This window comes from Giraffa tippelskirchi, chromosome 7 (assembly GCF_054371585.1).
Source record: "Giraffa tippelskirchi isolate mGirTip1 chromosome 7, T2T-mGirTip1v1.2.pri, whole genome shotgun sequence".
NCBI lineage: Eukaryota > Metazoa > Chordata > Mammalia > Artiodactyla > Giraffidae > Giraffa > Giraffa tippelskirchi.
The window spans coordinates 72,023,642-72,039,182 of NC_137281.1; the positions used below are offsets into that span (position 1 = coordinate 72,023,642).

General features: G+C 37.9%; 1 protein-coding gene across 1 annotated transcript in view; it reads left to right on the forward strand.

Moving 5' to 3' along the window:
* The window catches only part of THOC3 (THO complex subunit 3), a 92,459-nt gene that overhangs the window by 6,731 nt on the left and 70,187 nt on the right, over positions 1-15,541 (forward strand). The window lies entirely within an intron of this gene.

Genomic DNA, 15,541 nt, shown 5'->3' on the forward strand with positions numbered 1-15,541 from the left:
TCAAGTGTTCATCAACAGATAAATGGATAAACAAAATGTGGTATATCCACATAATGGAATTCTACTCAGCCTTAAAAAGGGTGGAAAATATGACCTATGCTCCACCATGGATGAAAGTTGACAAACCTATGCTAAATATAATAAGCCTGTCAAAAGGGACAAATATTTTATGATTCTACTAATATGAGTTACCTATAGTAGGTAAATTCATAGAGACAGAAAAATATTGGTTATCAGAGGTAGGGGGAAGGGAAATGGGGAGTTATTTAATGGGTGCAGAGTTTCTATTTGGGGTGATGAAAAAGTTGTAGAAATAGAGAGCTGTAAAGTTTGCTACACTACTGAATTGTGCATTTAAAAATGGCTATAAGGTGAATTTTATGTGTATTTTAACCACAACATGTGAATACTTTCCTTTTACTGGAAAATTGAAACATTATAGACAAGGTTAGAGCCCTCTTTGACCACTTCCTTCATCCTTATTCTAGTCCCCCCTGTTCAGTGCTTCTGTGTTTACTTCTCTAGAGTGTTTTTTTTTAAATATTTATCTGTATTCATATGTACTTATCAAAATGCTATGTATTTTCAGCTTTATCCAAAAACATATCTGCTTTGGTATGGAGATGTGAATCCATGGTTTGCAGTGAAAATGTTCTAAGCAGCAAGGCTACCTGGCTTATTAATGGAGACTTCTTTTTTTTGTTTGTTTGTTTTGATGGATATACATCTTTAAAAGTTTTTTTTTCAGTTTTCTTTTTTTTGTTGTGGCAGGGTTAGTGCCTGCAGACCCACTTTTGTTTATGCTAAAGCTGGCCAGCTCAGGTTTCACTCCTGCCCTAGGGAACACTCTGTTCTTCTTGCTGGATTCCAGGTATAGACTCCCAGTTTCGGGTCACTTCTCTCTTTTGCACAGGGCTGCTTTAGTAGGCAGTCTCTTAGTGTACATAACTTTATTTAAATCATTTTCTTTTCCTTTTCCCATTTCTATTACAGCTTCTAGTTTGCAGAAATATAAAGTAGATGTCAGAATTTGTATTAAAAAATTGTTATCTTCTGTGTTCAAAGATGATGCATCCTCATTCTGAGAAAATTAAGGCAATTTAGAATGGTTGCAAAGCAGAATGTATATGCATTTTGATAATCTTTCCAGACATTTCTTAATGTCATTACCCACAGGTGCCAACACATAATTTTACATAAGTAGGATTATACTATGCACATTGTATTGCAATTTACTTTTTTAAATTAAAAAAGAAATCCATGCGGTTTTCTGTATCAGTGAATATAGGTATACAAACTCATTTTTGACTCACAATAATACTTTTAAAAATAGAATGGGATTTGCTCTTATTCTATAGAAAAGCACAAAGAAGCAAACATTCTCCCAAAATTAAAAGAAACACATCTATGAGATTAGAAAATTCATGCTACAAAAAGTTCCCTTTTGCGGGGGGGGTGGCTTCCCTTGTGGTTCAGCTGGTAAAGAGTCCGCCTGCAATGCGGGAGACCTGTGTTCAATCCCTGGGTTGGGAAGATCTCCTGGAGAAGGGAAAGGCTACCCACTCCAATATTCTGGTCTGGAGAATTTCATGGACTGGATAGTCCATGGGATCACAAAGAGTCAGACACGACTGAGCAACTTTCACTTTCACTTTCACAAATTTATAAAATAAAAAGTAAATGTTGAGAGCCACCCTCCCTTTCTTAGTTCATTTACCCAAGGCTAAAATGCCTTTCTTAGTTTCTTGTGAACCCTTCAAAACATACAAAATTATTTACATATACTTATTTCTATCTCTTTTTTGTCTGTTTTTAACACAAAAGTTCATAGTATACAGTTAACTTACTTTGCTTTTATCATTTAACATATTATGGGGTTAGTCCCCTAACAGGAAGTTATAAAATATAACATAATATAGTGTAATATAATATGCATGCATGCTACATCACTTCAGTTGTGTCCAACTCTTTGCAACCCTATGAACTGTAGCCTTCCAGGCTCCTCTGTCCATGGGATTCTCCAGGCAAGAATACTGGAGTGGGTTGCCATGCCTTCCTCCAGATCATCCTGACCCAGGGATCGAAACTGCATCTCTTACATCTTCTATATTTGCAGGTGGGTTCTTTACCACTGGTGCCACCTGGGAAGCCCATAATATAATATAATATATAATAAATATATTTCTGGGCTGCTAGAAAAGTCATTTGTTAGGATGTGCCACAATTTATTTAATCAGTTTCTTATCGTGGTAATTTTGACTGTTGCTAGAGTTGTGCTTGTTTGTTTATTGTGGGTTTTGATTTTACTGTTATGAATAATATTACAAGAATACCTATGTACTTATGTTACCGAGTCCAAGCTTGTTTCGCTGGCCACACAACAGGCCAATGAATCGGAGGCAAGGTATTGAGGCAAAGAATGTGACTTTTTTGCATTCGCAGTGAAAAGCAAGTCAAAGAAACGATTACAACATGGAGTCAGATTAGTTCTTCTCTTCAACATTTATCTTAAGAAGTCTTGCAGCATATCCACAGAGAGAATCCTAAGCAGTGAGGATTAGGTTAAAGGATATATGTGTCTTACATTTTGAATGAAATTACCAAGTTATTTTCCAGAAAGCTTGTACATAATATACCAACAAAAGTGTGTGAGGGCTTGTTTCCTAAAATTCCACAAGCATTGGTTATCAAAAGTTTTAGTTGTTGCCAATCAAATACATTAAAATTAGTATCTTGTTCTGATTTGCATTTACTATATTATGAATGAAGTTGAAATACTTTAAAAATGTTCATTGGCCATTTGTAGTTTTTTCCTTGAAATGTTTATTCACTGTGTGTTTCTCCTAGGCTGATCATCTTTTTCAATAGTTACCAGGAAAAGATGGTAGAGGAATAGGATGGGGAGACCACTTTCTCCCCCACAGATTCATTGAAAGAACATTTGAACGCTGAGCAGATTCCACAAAACAACTTCTGAACACTGGCAGAGGACATCAGGCACCCAGAAAGTCAGCCCATTGTCTTCTAAAGGAGGTAGGACAAACTATAAAAGATAAAAAGAGAGACAAAAGAGTTAGGGAGAGAGATCCATCCTGGGAAGGGAGTCTTAAAAGAGGAGAAGTTTCCAAACACCAGGAAACCCTCTAACCGGCGGGTCTGTGGGGAGTTTTGGAATCTCAGAGGGCAACATAACTGGGAGGAAAAATAAATAAATAAATAAAACCCACAAATTACATGCCTAACAGCAACTCCCAGCAGAGAAGTAGCCCAGATGCTCACATCTGCCACCAGCAAGTGAAGGCTAAACAGGGAGGCACGGGCTGCATTGCTTAGGGTAAGGACTGGGCCTGAATGCCCTGAGGGCAATCTGAGGGAGCTAACGTGAGATAGCAACCCAAACTGTGGGACAGCCGGTGGGGGGGGGGGAGAAAGAGAGAGAACTATCCTGCAAAAAGCCCTAATCTAAGGCACTGCCGGGCCTGCTCACAGAACAAATGACTGAGCAAATACCAGAGAAGAGCTAGCTGGCTGAAGATTGGCCCATCCCCCGCTGGAGACAAGGAGGCAGGCGGGCGACAGCCAGAGCCGGAAAGAGGCAATCTCGGCCACAGAGACGGCATCCCCTACCAAACTGCGAGCAGGCTCCCAGTTGCTAACCAAATCTTCCTGGGATCCTGGATGGTTGACATCCACCAAGAGGGTCACACCCAGAGATCGGCTCCCCAGAGGAGACATACGGCACACCTGAGACGGTGCTCCCACTGCCACCCAGGAAACCAAGCGGCTGGGACAGGGGAGGTGATAAGAAGCACTGCCTCACCTGACGGGAATGCGCTCGCCAAGTACCTGGTTGTCTGAGCTGCTCAGACCTGGGAAGGGCACAAAACGCAGGCCCAACCGAGTCTGTGCCTTTGTGGAGTACTCGAGAACCTGAACCTGAGCAGCTTAGACCTGGCAAGTGCACGCAACCCAGGGCCTGCTTCAAACAGTTCCCCTGCAGAGCAACCTGGAGCCTGAGCAGTGTAGACTGGGAAAGCACATACGCCCTGAGTGGGGGTGAACCCAGTGTGGCCAAGACACTGCGAGCACTCCCCACACACATCAGTGATATTTGTTTGCAGTGTTCCTCCCTCCCCACAGCACGACTGAACAAGTGAGCCTAAATAAGTGACCACCTTTGCTCTCCTGTGTCAGGGCGGAAATTAGACACTGAAGAGACCTGCAAACAGAATAAGCCAAATAAACAGAGGGAACCACTTTGGAAGTGACAGGTGCAACAGATTAAAACCCTGTAGTTAGCACCAATTACATTGGGAGGGGCCTATAGACCTTGAGAAGTATAAGCTGGAACAATGAACTATCTGAAACTGAACTGACCCCACACTATCCGCAACAGCTCCAGAGAAATTCCTAGATAGATTTTTACTATTATCATTTTTTAAATTAAAAAAATTTTGTTTTAAATTTTTAAGTCCTCTATTACTCCTTTAATTTTCATTTTTATAACCTACTATTACCTTGCAAAAAAAAAAAGACCCTATTTTTAAAGCAAATTTCATATATATTTTTTATAATTTTTGTGATTTTGTGTTTTTTTTTAATATTGTATTCTTAAGAGTCTAACCTCTACTCTAGATTTTTAATCTTTGCTTTTTGATATTTGTTATCAATTTTGTGCTTTTAAGAGTCCAATCTTCAGTACCCATCTTTACTTAAGAGTGTGATTACTGGCTTGATTACTCTCTCCCCCTTTTAACTCTCCTTTTTCTCCCCCAGGTCACCTCTATCTCCTCCCTCCCCCTTCTCTTCTCCCAACTCTGAATCTCTTTGTGTGTTCCAGGCTGTGGAGAACACTTAGGGAACTGATTACTGGCTACATCTGTCTCTCTCCTTTTGATTCCCCATTTTCTCCTCCTGGTCACCTCTACCTCCTTCCTCCCTCTTCTCTTCTCTATGTAACTCCATGAACCTGTCTGAGAGTTCCAGACTGTGGAGAGCACATAGGGAACTGACTACTGGCTAGGTTGCTCTCGCCCCTTTTGATTCTCCCTCTTCTCCTCCTGGTCACCTCTATCTCCCTCCTCCCTCTTCTCTTCTCCATGTAACTCTGTGAACCTCTCTGGGTGTCCCTCACAGTGGAGAATCTTTTAACCATTAACCTAGATGTTTTATAATCAGTTCTGTATGGATGGAGAAGTCTTGAGGCTACTGGAAACACAAGGAAACACAAACTTTAAATGATACAATGGACCAGTTATACATAATTGATATCTTTAGGACATTTCACCCCAAAATAATCAATTTCATCTTTTTCTCACGTGCACACAAAACCTTCTCCAGGATAGATTACATCCTGGGCCATAAATCTAGCCATGGTAAATTCAAAAAAGCTGAAATCATTCCAAGCATCTTTTCTGACCACGACAGTAAGATTAGATCTCAACTACAGGAAATAACTATTAAAAATTCCAGCATATGGAGGCTAAACAACACGATTCTGAATAACCAATAAATCACAGAAGAAATCAAAAAAGAAATCAAAATATGCATAGAAACAAATGAAAATGAAAACTAAATAACCCGAAACCTATGAGACACTGTAAAAGCAGTGCTAAGGGGAAGGTTCATAGCAATACAGGCTTACTTCAAGAAACAAGAAAAGTCAAATAAATAACCTAACTCTATACCTAAAACAACTAGAAAAGGAAGAAATGAAGAACCCCAGGGTTAGTAGAAGGAAAGAAATCTTAAAAATTCGGGCAGAAATAAATGCAAAAGAAACAAAAGAGACCATAGCAAAAATGAACAAAGCTAAAAGCTGGTTCTTTGAGAAGATAAATAAAATTGACAAACCATTAGCCAGACTCATCAAGAAACAAAGGGAGAAGAATCAAATAAACAAAATTGAAATGAAAATGGAGAAATCACAACAGACAACACAGAAATACAAAGGATCATAAGAGACTACTATCAGCAACTACATGCCAACAAAATGGACAACTTGGAAGAAATGGACAAATTCTTAGAAAAGTATAACTTTCCAAAACTGAACCAGGAAGAAATAGAAAATCTTAACAGACCCATCACAAGCATGAAAATCGAAACTGTAATCAGAAACCTTCCAGCAAACAAAAGCCCAGGACCAGACAGCTTCACAGCTGAATTCTACCAAAAATTTAGAGAAGAGCTAACACCTATCCTACTCAAAATCTTCCAGAAAATTGCAGAGGAAGGTAAACTTCCAAACTCATTCTATGAGGCCACCATCACCCTAATTCCAAAACCAGACAAAGATGCCACAAAAAAAGAAAACTACAGGCCAATACCACTGATGAACATAGATGCAAAAATCATTAACAAAATTCTAGCAACCAGAATCCAACAACGTATTAAAAAGATCATACATCATGACCAATTGGGCTTTAACCCAGGGATGCAAGGATTCTTTAATATCCACAAATCAATCAATGTAATACACCACATTAACAAATTGAAAGATAAAAACCATATGATTATCTCAATAGATGCAGAGAAAGCCTTTGACAAAATTCAACATCCATTTATGATAAAAACTCTCCAGAAAGCAGTAACAGAAGGAACATACCTCAACATCATAAAAGCTATATATGACAAACCCAAGGCAAACATTATCCTCAATGGTGAAAAATTGAAAGCATTTCCCCTAAAGTCAGCAACAAGACAAGGGTGCACACTCTCACCACTACTATTCAACCTAGTTTTAGAAGTTTTAGCCACAGCATTCAGAGAAGAAAAAAGAAATAAAAGGAATCCAGATTGGAAAAGAAGAAGTAAAACTCTCACTGTTTGCAGATGACATGATCGTCTACATAGAAAACCCTAAAGACTCTACCAGAAAATTACTAGTGCCAATCAATGAATATAGTAAAGTTGCAGGATATAAAATTAACACACAAAAATCCCTTGCATTCCTACACACTCAGAATGAGAAAACAGAAAGAGAAATTAAGGAAACAATTCCATTCATCATTGCAAGAAAAAGAATGAAATACTTAGGAATATGTCTACCTAAAGAAATAAAAGACCTATATATAGAAAACTATAAAACACTGATGAAAGAAATAGAAGAGGACACAAATCAGTTCAGTTCAGTCGCTCAGTCATGTCCGACTCTTTGTGACCTCATGAACTGCAGCACTCCAGGCCTCCCTGTCCATCACCAACTCCTAGAGTCCACCCAAACCCATGTCCATTGAGTCAGTGATGCCATCCAACCATCTCATCCTCTGTCGTCCCCTTCTCCTCCTGCCCTCAATCTTTCCCAGCATCAGGATCTTTTCAAATGAGTCAGTTCTTGGCATCAGGTAGCCAAAGTATTAGAGTTTCAGCTTCAGCATCAGTCCTTCCAGTGAACACCCAGGACTGATCTTCTTAGGATGGACTGGTAGGATCTCCTTGCAGTCCAAGGGACTCTCAAGAGTCTTCTCCAACACCACAGTTCAAAAGCATCAATTCTTCGGTGCTCAGCTTCCTTTATAGTCCAACTCTCACATCAATACATGACCACTGGAAAAACCATAGCCTTGACTAGACAGACCTTTGTTGACAAAGTAATGTCTCTGCTTTGTAATATGCTATCTAGGTTGGTCATAACTTTCCTTCCAAGGAGTAAGCATCTTTTAATTTCCAGGCTGCAATCAATATCTGCAGTGATTCTGGAGCCCAGAAAAATAAAGTCAGCCACTGTTTCCACTATTGCCCCATCTATTTGCCATGAAGTGATATGACCAGATGCCATGATCTTAGTTTTCTGAACGCTGAGCTTTAAGCCAACTTTTTCACTCTCCTCTTTCACTTTCATCAAGAGGCTCTTTAGTTCTTCTTCACTTTCTGCCATAAGGGTGGTGTCATCTGCATAGCTGAGGTTATTGATATTTCTCCCGACAATCTTGATTCCAGCTTGTGCTTCCTCCAGTCCAGCGTTTCTCATAATGTACTCTGCATATAAGTTAAATAAGCAGGGTGACAGTATATAGCCTTGACATACTCCTTTTCCTATTTGGAACCAGTCTGTTGTTCCATGTCCAGTTCTAACTGTTGCTTCCTGACCTGCATACAGGTTTCTCAAGAGATAGGTCAGGTGGTCTGGTATTCCCATCTCTTTAAGAATTTTCCACAGTTTATTGTGATCCACACAGTCAAGGCTTTGGCATAGTCAATAAAGAAGAAATAGATACTTTTCTGGAACTCTCTTGCTTTTTTGCTGATTCATTGGATGTTGGTAATTGGATTTCTGGTTCCTCTGCCTTTTCTAAAGCCAGCTTGAATATCTGGAAGTTCATGCCTCACATATTACTGAAGCCTGGCTTGGAGAATTTAAAGCATTACTTTACTAGTGTGTGAGATGAGTGCAATTGTGAGGTAGTTTGAGCATTCTTTGTCATTGCCTTTCTTTGAGATTGGAATGAAAACTGACCTTTCCCAGCCATGTGGCCATTGCTGAGTTTAGAAATGTACCATGTTCATGGATTGGTAGAATCAATGTAGTGAAAATGAGTATACTACCCAAAGTAATCTATAGATTCAATGCAATCCCTATCAAGCTACCAATGGTATTTTTCACAGAACTAGAACAAATAATTTCACAATTTGTATGAAAATACAAAAAACCTCAAATAGCCGAAGCAATCTTGAGAAAGAATGGAATTGGAAGAATCAAGCCTGCCTGACTTCAGGCTATACTACAAAGCTACAGTCATCAAGACAGTATGGTACTGGCTCAAAGACAGAAATATAGATCAACGGAACAAAATAGAATGCCCAGAGGTAAATCCACACACCTATGGAAACCTTATCTTTGACAAAGGAGGCAAGAATAGACAATGGAGAAAAGACAATCTCTTTAACAAGTGGTGCTGGGAAAACTGGTCAACCACTTGTAAAAGAATGAAACTAGAACACTTTCTAACACTGTACAAAAAATAAACTCAAAATGGATTAAAGATTTAAATGTAAGAACAGAAACTATAAAACTCCTAGAGGAAAACATAGGCAAAACACTCTCCGACATAAATCACAGCAGGATCCTGTATGTCCCTCCTCCCAGAGTAATGGAAATAAAAGCAAAAATAAACAAATGGAACCTAATTAAACTTAAAAGCGTTTGCACAACGAAGGAAACTATAAGCAAGGTGAAAAGCCAGCCTTCAGAATGGGAGAAAATAATAGCACACGAAGCAACTGACAAAGAATTAATCTCAAAACTATACAAACAACTCCTACAGCTCAATTCCAGAAAAATACACGACCCCATCAAAAAGTGGGCCAATGAGCTAAACAGACATTTCTCCGAAGAAGACATACAGATGGCTAACAAACACATGAAAAGATGCTCAACATCACTCATTATCAGAGAAATGCAAATCAAACCCACAATGAGGTACCATCTCACACCGGTCAAAATGGCTGGTATCCAAAAGTCTCCAAACAATAGATGCTGGAGAGCGAGTGGAGAAAAGGGAATCCTCTTACACTGTTGGTGGGAATGCAAACTAGTAGAGCCACTATGAAGAACAGTGTGGAGATTCATTAGAAAACTGGAAATAGAACTGCCATATGATCCAGCATTCCCACTGCTGGGCATACACACTGAGGAAACCAGAATTGCAAGAGACACGTGTACCCCAATGTTCATCACAGCACTGTTTATAATAGCCAGGACATGGAAGCAACCTAGATGTCCATCAGCAGACGAATGAATAAGAAAGCTGTGGTACATATACACATTGGAATATTACTCAGCCATCAAAAAGAATACATTTGAATCAGTTCTAATGAGGTGGATGAAACTGGAGCCTATTATACAGAGTGAAATAAGTCAGAAAGAAAGACACCAGTACAGTATACTAATGCATATGTATGAAATTTAGAAAGATGGTAATGATAACCCTATATGCGAGACAGCAAAAGAGACACACATGTATAGAACAGTCTTTCGGGCTCTGTGGGAGAAGGCGAGGGTGGGATGACTTGAGAGAATAACATTGAAACATGTATATTATCATATGTGAAACAGATCGCCAGTCTAGGTTCGATGCATGAGACAGGGTGCTCAGGGCTGGTGCACTGGGATGACACGGAGGGATGGGATGGGGAGGGAGGTGGGAGGGGGGTTCAGGATGGGGAACACATGTACACCCATGGCTGATTCTTGTCAATGTATGGCAAAAAACCCCACAATATTGTAAAGTAATTAGCCTCCAATTAAAGTAAATAAATTTTAAAAAAATGCTGTTACTATAAAAAATTAAAAAAAATAGTTACCAGTAGAATTTGTATGAATACCTAAGGCTTATTAAGCAAAGCATTACATTATTTTATAATTTATTCAACTACCTAATAACGAACACTTAGGGCACTTACAACATCATACTGCAGTTTCGAGCATTCTTATACTGACATACTTATCTGTACCAAATGTCCCTTTAAGTTATATTTTTATAAATGGAATTCCTTATTTACAGCCAAAGTATTTGTCAAATTTTTCAAAACAGTATTGTTTGATGGGGGAAAGGTGCACATGGGAGAAAAGAAGAGGAATGAAATAGTTTCTCCTAAGTGTGAGGCTAATCAGCTCTAAATTAGAGTTGAACTATTAGGCTAATTGATGATGTTATCATCCTCATTGCTTTCATTAGTAAGCTTCTAAAAAATCCCAAATCTCCTTCTCTATTTGTGTTTCTCTATTTACAGACCTACTGGGAGTCTGTAAATTCTATGGAGAAAAAAAGAAAAAAGCTATAACAGCTCTGTAATTTTAAATTGAATAACAGTGTTTAAAAATTGTAAGCACATTCTGAATCATTTTATGGCCATGCAGTTTTTATGTTGGCTTTACATTTCTGTTTACAATTGTCTGAGTTGGTACATACTGTTTGAAGGAACATTTAACATTGTGGTAGTTCATGAATTTAAACTGAATAGAGAGAAGTAGTGGGAGAATTAAGTAGTTAACTATGGCACTGGTGGACTCCTGGGGAAGCAGAGTTCAAAAGAAACTCTGCACAAAGCAACCCATTAAATTAGAAGAATGCAGGAGACTATTTGGTGGAGGATAAATTACTTAAATCCTGTCTTTGTACCTAACAACATGTTAATTAATGATAAGTGTGGTAGAAAATATAGAGTGAAGAAACTTGACATTTCTGATTTGAGTAATAATTGGATTAGAATACCAATTTAGACCAAATTGTATTAATGACCACAGTGCCAGGCTCAGTTTTATAGGAGTTATGGGGATTTTTAATTTTAACTGCATTAAACTACGTATTCTGAGATTGCTTGGGTGGGCTGCCTTGAGTTAGTAAAGAATGAAGTTATTAATACCATTTCATACAACATAATTATCTGAACAGATATTTTCCGCATTTGTATTATTGACAGACAAAATCAAGTGGACAAAAATTGGTTTGTTCTCATTATCGATCAAATATGGATTTATTTGATTATTATGAGGATATACAAACATACATACATATAAAACATTAATCTATTTTTCTTTTTTCCAGTGTTACTTACTTGACAAAAACTCCAAAATACAACTTCAATTAAGTTTTCCTTTGTCCTCGTTACCACTACATTCAGTTTTACATACTCATTTGTAATGTTATTATTAATAGAATTTTGATTTCTACATTTCATTTAACATGTGTCATAAATAGTTTTCCATGTTTTAATCTTATTTTATTCTTATTTTCTTTTGCCTATGCACTCTTTCTTGACAATCATCATGTAACCTACGTCATTTGCCCAGATATATGAGCCCACACATTTTTCTCCATAACCATGTAAACATCTAATATATATATATATAGATATGTACATATATATCTGTATATAGATATGTACATATATATCTATATATAGATATGTACAAATAAATACATAAAATATATGGAAGATTGTGAGTTTATCATTTGGTTTTACAAAAGTGAAATCATAAAATCATAAACTATATATATTTCTTAGTTATATCCTTTCTTACTTAATTTATCAGGGTAGTCTGCCAGAGCAGGAGCTGTAGATTCAACTTGATTTTTTAAAATAGCAACATAGTTATCCATACTCCACATGGATACATTCATTTACTCTTCTTCCATTGGAGGAAATTAAAGTTGTTTTCAAGTTTTTTGTTATTATAAATAATGCCACAATAGATATTCTCATAGGTTCATCCTTAGATGGTTAAACTGGAACTATTAGATCAAAGGATATGTATATTTTTTGTTTTTAATATATAAGGCCATATTACTTTAAAAAGCTGTGTGTGGACCTCATTTGATGCTCAATTCACACAAACTATGAAAGTAAGTATGACATTTGTAAGAAATTGGAAATTCAAACACTGACTAGATATTTCATTAAATTGAGGAATTTTTGTTATTTTTTAGATGTGATAATGGTATAGACACAAAATGAAATATTTATGGATGAAATACTTCAGAAAATTGCTGGAGGGAGAGAAGTGAATGAAAGGATGGATGAAATAAGAGTGGTCAGGACTTGATAGTTGTTGAAGCTGGTATAATGTGAGTTTATTATATCATGATCTTTTTTTTTTACATATTTGAAATTCTCCACAATAATAATTTTTAAAAAATTAACAAGTCATACTATATCTAGTGAGAAAACTTATTTCCATACATTTCCCTTAAAACTGAGCATTACTGCTTTTTATTTTTGAAAATCTGATGTGTGAAAAAAAGGTGTTAGGTGCTGTAATTTGCATTTACTTTATTGTTAGTGATGTTTATTATCTTGAGAGAGTGTAAATCTTCCTCACTGGCAGCTAGCATCTAGGCCATGATGTTCCCAAAGGAACTAACATAATACTTTCTAGAATCTAAATAAGCTGTAAACAAGGCCACTCTGACATATCTGGAACGAGAGAGACAAGACCACTTTGCAACCATAGAAACAATAAAACATCCCCCACTCTGCCTAGTCTGAGTGACAGCTGCTCTTTTACCAACAACAACTTTAGCTTTGCTCTAATGCTACATACTAGATAAAAATTATGAACCTATCCAGCTACTAAATTGCCCCAGTTTCTTGACAACCTTCAATCTGTAACTGGTCTCCACTTCTTTAACTTTTCTGGAATAACCCAGCACAAGTGCAAGTTCTGTGAGTAGCCCCTTCCAATCCTCTTTTTGAGGCCTATAGTTCCTCTGGAGAACTTTCTCCCTTGTGGCAACAAGGTAAAGAAACCTTTTCTTTTTTTTAACTACGGATATGACGGTAAACAATCCATCTGCAATGTGGGAGGCCTGGGTTTTATTCCTGGGTTGGGAAGATTCCCTGGAGGAGGGCATGGTGGCAGCCTACTCCAGTATTCTTGCCTGGAGAATCCCCATGGACAGAGGAGTCTGGTGAGCTACAGTCCATGGGGTCTCAAAGAGTCGCACATGACTGAGCAACTAACCACAGCACAACACATGTTCCTGAAGGTCTTTGGTCAGTGGTCTTTAAAATAATCTTTGCAAAGCTTATCGTCCACTTGAATTTCTGGGACATTTTCCCAGTTTAGTGGGTAGTTCTTAAATTTTCCCTTTTGTTTTAGAGTCAGTCCCATTGATAACTCTAGGACCTGTATGTACTACTTATTAGTCAGAAGGGGCAAAAGATAAGGATTCTTACTCAGGTTGGATCATTCCAAGTTTGATGGCATTAGCAAGAATTTTCAGGATCTTATTAATTCATCAGGAAGGCTGCTGAGAGATGAGGTTGAAAGCAGGAGCTCAGCTAAGTTGGACTTCTCTATTTGCTGCAGACAATTCTGGTTATTTTCTTGGCCACCAATCTTATTTGGCCGGTATTGATGTAGTGTGTGTGTAAGTGTGTGTGTGTGTGTGTGTGTGTGTGTGTATACCATTTATTGCTTGTTTCATTAGGTATTGAAAGTAAAAATTTATCATCGTAACTGAGAAGTCTAATGTTTCTATTAGATTTTGTTTTATATTTTTACAAGGTCTAATGTGAGATAAATAAAAATTCATTGCTACTTTGTTCTTTGTTAATTGTTCTTGTATTGATATGAAATATTACTGTTTGTCCTTTTTAGTGCTTTTCATCTTGAATTCTACCATTTGCTACATTAACATTGTAACATACATAACACAGTCTTTGTTTGGTATGCTGGGAAAATATTTTGATATTTAAAGCCCTGTGTTTTTATCCAGTATGTAACTCTTTTTCCATTTAGATGACTAAACCCTTAGTCATCCTTTGCCATAAGGGAGATTGTCACAATAGAATCAGAGTAAACAAGAGGCAAATTCTTGGCTAGTGAAGTTCCTAGCCGAGGCTCAGGTATAGCTGTAGGACGTTTGGAGTCAAGTCTCTTCACCTTCGGTTAGCGGAGAGAAGAGACGTGTCCTGATCTGTTTGCTCTATTAGTTCTGTTTCCTTAAGTGTTAATGTCTGTCTTTTGTGAGATGCAGTGTTTATCAGTTTTGATGTTAGAATTTTTCTCACATGTTTTGTAATTCTTGGGTTGGGTGCTCATCTTGATTTTTGAAGTTGCCTGTTAGTCCACATGTGAGCACTGGATCTGTGTATCTCATCTTGTTGCCAGGAATTTCAGGAGAGTTTGAATTTGCTGCTGGATGTATTAGTGAGGCAAATATGATAACCTCTACACTATGGAAACCAGCCTGGATGGTCTATATTAGTGTCCAGTCTTCTGGGACCAGGGATGACCACATTACTACCATAGGCACTGCAGTGCCTGCCTCTGTGGCTCAGTTACTTACACTCACTGGCCTTACTAGGAAGCAGAGGTCTCTACTGCCAGTTGCTTTGCAAAATCTGGGGAAGATTATTTTAGTAGTTGCCTCAGCCAAGTCTCATTCCTATTTCCCTGTATTCTCCATCTCTGAGGTTGGAGAATCTTCAAGTTGCTGTCCACATTTGCTTCAGTTTTTTCCTCTGAATATTTTAGGTTATAATGTTCTCTTCCCAGTAGTCATGTATGAATGTGAGACTTGGTCTATAAAGAAAGCTGAGCACTGAAGAATTGATGCTTTTGATCTGTGGTGTTGGAGAAGACTCTTGAGAGTCCTTTGGACTGCAAGGAGATCCAACTAGTCCATCCTAAAGGAAATCAGTCCTGCATATTCATTGGAAGGACTGATGCTGAAGCTGAAACTTCAATATTTTGGCCACCTGATACAGAGTTAACTCATTAGAAAAGACCTGTTGCTGGGAGAGATTGAAGGCAAAAGGAGAAGGGGATGACAGAGGATGAGATGGTTGGATGGCATCAATGACTCAATGGACATGAGTTTGAGTAAACTCCCGGAGTTGATGATGGACAGGGAGGCCTGGCGTGTAGTCCATGGGGTCACAAAGAGTCAGACACGACTGAGTGACTGAAATGAACTGAATGTTCTCTTTCAATCTGATACCATTTGCTTTCCATTTTCCTAAGATTTCCTTATCATTCCAGAAGATTAATGTCATTATCAACATCTTATCAGCCCTCAGCACTTCTGGATAATTC